Genomic DNA, 4,161 nt, shown 5'->3' on the forward strand with positions numbered 1-4,161 from the left:
AATATATTACGAATAGTTAGTAAGAAGTCTGAGCTATTGCTTGAGCATTTATAATGTGGTACAGAGAGGCCTCTCCCAGCTGCTTTCTCTGTGCTTGAACTGCTAGTGAGAGTTCCCACAGTAAACTGCATGGCTGGTTTGGGGTTTTGCTCATCCAGACAGAAAAGGTTATAGATGCTCAGTAAAGACAGATCAAACAACAGAGGCCCCACCTCCCAAAGTACAATCAAAGTGATCGAAATCAGCTACCAGGCTGATGGGGAAGTGGGCATCTGGCCAAGGTCTCTTGCTCCCTCAATTCCTCCTTTTTTATTTTCTAATGAGGCACTCCTGTGTAGTTCAATTAGGGTTACCCTCCCTTTCCTGTCCTTGGGGGACCTTGCGTCCCCTGTCTTAGGCAAAAGTGTCTTCCCCACAGGTTGCCCATTATCAGAGAACCTCATCCTTGAATCATTTGTAACCAGACTTCATGGATACTGGAATTTTCAAGGACTAAGCTGAGCATTACTTGGTGATGTATCTTTTGCCTGTGGAACAAGGCATGTTTGAACTCGGTATATAACCAGAATGCCTACTGCCACTGCCACCATTCCCAGGACCCCCATTGACATAGTGCCTCTCCATTGCCGTACCCATTCCCTGATCTGGGCCATAATATTCTACCAGCCTTCCTCTGTTACAAGGGTAACCCACATGTGATTTACAGTTAAAATTTTATTATCAAAACAGTGATCAAAAGTTTATAGTTGTTCCAAGATCTACATAGGAAAGCATTTAGAAGGTTCACTTGCACAGATACATTAGGTATACTCATTGATGTTATACCCACAGCATGATGAAATGTGAACAAGAGTCTTGATGCACTATCCACAGAGCACCAGTTTGTTCTTGTAGTGATAGAACTTCTTCGGCTGAGTCTCCTAATCCTTCTTGTCTGTCACCTCAGCCTCCAAGGTGAAGATCCCTTGGGGGTGATCCTGGTAGAGGGGATGGAAGAAAAGGGCTGAACCAGGGCAGCAGATGTTAGACCAAGTCTTCCCATACTATAATATAAGGGACTTGATCCTGGGTGCCCATGGGGTCTGGAAACTAAAGACTTTTATTTTACTTTTCTAATTTTCTCTAAATTGAAAATACCTTCATGTGACCATGCTACCTGAAATGTTGGACAATCTGAAGTGCAAAGCGTATGCCATTTTCTTTTCCTGACATCCACAGATAGATAATGATCTCTATCCCTAAGTTCGGACCAGTGGTTAAGAGTCCCTTTAACCGGAACAAAACATGTTGATTGTGGGCAATATAATGACTGAGATTAAAGCTGTTTAAAATACACACACGCACACACACACACACACACACACACACACGCACACACACACACACACACACACACAAAGATAATTTTTCTGAGCCAGGTGTTAGTGGCAAATGCCAGTAATCCAAGCTCTCAGAAGGCAGAGGCAGGGGAATCTCTATGAGTTCTAGGGCAAAGTGGTCTAAAGAATGAGTTCTAGAAGAGCATCCAAAACAATCTGGAGAAACCTTGTCTCTTTTCTAGAAAAGGAATGGCTCATAACTTGCTGATCATTGAGAGTGAGCCCAAAAATCTCATGGCCTCACAAGACATTGAAGCCAACAATAGTGAGCAATTGAACCTTTTACACTGTCTGAACACATTGCAATAAAACAAAAAACTGACAAAAACTCTAGTGACGTCAAAGCCTGATGAATATTAAAAGAACTTGTTATGGAATCAATGGGTCAAGGACAAAATGAAACAAAGTAAGGAAAGAAGGAAGGAAGGAGGAAAAGAAGAATTTTCAGGAATGAAAAATATTTACAACAGACCACATCGCAATTTCTGGGACACATTGAAAGCAATCTTTTGAAAGATATTTAAAACTCTGAGTGACTAGAATAAAAACCTGAAAGCACAAAAATTAGTTTTGTTATTCAACTGAAATATTTGGAAACAAAACTATACAAAATCCCAATGTAGTCGGCAGCATAAGATAATAAAAATCAGAGTAATAATGAAATAGAAAGCCATATCTCATGGTGTAAACCTTCATTCTGAGTAGGGAGGAGGCAGAAGAATGACTTTTGAACTTTAGGCCATTTTGGTCTGCACAATGAGTTCCAGCATAGTCTATAACAGAGAAAGCCTGCTATGAAAAACAAAAACAAAAACAAAAACCTTTAACAAGTAGAAGCAATAGAAAGATTCTACAAAATTTAGAAGTAATTTTGGGGTAAGATAAATAAGAATGACAGATCTTTGGCCCAACTAACCTAAAGAATGCAAGAGGGGACTCAAATAGCTGAATCAAGAATGGAGAGGGACACATTAAAAGAGTTACCCAAGGAATCAGGGTTATTTTAATTTTATAAACGTAATTACGTATCATCAATTTAGCAACTTGTGCTCCTTTAAATGTATGGCAATAAATAAAAGACCCAGAGAGAGATTTTGGGTTCAAGGTTTAAGCTGAAGATCAGGGAAGCAAAACAGCTAATTCAGTAGATCTTACCTCTACCCAGCTGATAAGGCAATCCTGTCTCCTCATCATATTCCTTTCATGTGCCAAGTCATATCCTCCTGTCTCCAGCTCCCTAGTGCTAGGATTAAAGGCCTGTGATCCAAAGTGCTGAGATCACTTTGTGTTAGTTGTTGCATTTAGTAGTAGTCAGTGTGTCCTTAAATTAACAGGGATCTGTCTACTTAATCCTGAGACCTGGAATTAAAGGCCTGTGATACCACATGCTGATATCATCTTTATGTAAGCTGTTGCTATACAACTGGATCTATACTGAATAATCAATGTATGCTTGAAGTAACAGAGATCCTCCTTCCTCTTAATCCTGAGTCGTCCTGGGATAGAAGGTGTGTTATCACCACTGCCTGATCTTTATAGCTGGAGGCTTGCTTTGATTTCTGAATGCTAAGACAATATTTGATATAGTATAAATTGTATAACACCACAATTCCTCTGTTTTCTCTAACACAAACAGAAAAAGGATATGACCAACATAAGAAAATCAATACACAATAAGTACAATAAATATATATGATATATACAGGCAAATATTTCATCAACAATGTCCATTTCATTTGTATTTGACTGATGCATAGAAAATAGTTCATTATCTATTTTTTCTTGTTGAGATAGGACTTTTTAATTCTGCAAGGCAAAGGACAGAGTCAGAAAGACAAAAAGGCAGCCCAGAGATTGGGAAAAGATATTCACTAACCCTACATCTGACAGAGGGCTGATCTCCAAAATTTACAAAGAACACAAGAAGCAAGACTCCAAAACACCAAATGATCCAATAAAAAATTGTGGTACAGAACTAAATAGAGAATTCTCAGTAGAGGAGTCTAAAAGAGCTGAGAGACACATGACTAAGTGCACAAAATCCCTAGTAATCAGGGAAATGCAAATCAAATTAACTCTGAAATATCACCTAACTCCTGTTAGGAAGGCTAAAATAAAAATCTTCAGTGACAGTTTGTGCTGGAGAGGATGTAGAGAAAGGGGAATACTCTTTCACTGCTGGTGGGAGTGCCAACTCCTACAGCCACTTTGGATATCAGTATGGAGATTCCTCAGAAAAATTCCACTCAGTCTACCACAAGACCTAGCAATTCCACTCTTAGGCATATACTCATACATCCACACAAGGACACCTGTTACACTACGTTCATAGTAGCATTCTTTGTATTGCCAGAAACTGGAGGAAACCTAGATGCCCCAAAACTGAAGAGTGGATAGAGAAAATGTGGTACATTTACACAATGGAGTACTATTCAGTGGAAAACAAATCAATGGAATCTTGAAATTTGCAGGCAAATGGAGGACACTAGAAGAAACCATCCTTAGTGAAGCAACCCAGTCACAAAAAGAGATGTACTCACTCACTCATATATGAATCAGGGGAGTGGTAGCATACAATCCTACTGGAAGAGAGTCTGGGAAACAGAAACTTCATACAGTGATATGTTAGCAGAGGCAGATACTAAACACTGAACCAAACACGTTGAATCCAGTGACATAAAGGGAAAACTGATGAACAAAGGGGTTAAGACAGAGCTGGTTTAGCCCATAAAAACAGTTGACCTGAACAAGGGGGAGCTCTTTCATGCCAGACTGATGGTTG

At 39.5% G+C, this 4,161-nt stretch overlaps 1 long non-coding RNA gene across 1 annotated transcript; it reads left to right on the top strand.

The window, feature by feature from the left end:
* Positions 1 to 413: 413 nt before the first annotated feature.
* Positions 414 to 2,841, top strand: LOC121138563. The gene is made up of 2 exons (XR_005875499.1): positions 414 to 511; positions 2,714 to 2,841. It is a non-coding gene; the product is annotated as an uncharacterized LOC121138563 (long non-coding RNA).
* Positions 2,842 to 4,161: the final 1,320 nt, after the last annotated feature.

The sequence above is a fragment of the Mesocricetus auratus genome, unplaced genomic scaffold (assembly GCF_017639785.1).
Source record: "Mesocricetus auratus isolate SY011 unplaced genomic scaffold, BCM_Maur_2.0 contig_4538_pilon_obj, whole genome shotgun sequence".
Classification (NCBI taxonomy): domain Eukaryota; kingdom Metazoa; phylum Chordata; class Mammalia; order Rodentia; family Cricetidae; genus Mesocricetus; species Mesocricetus auratus.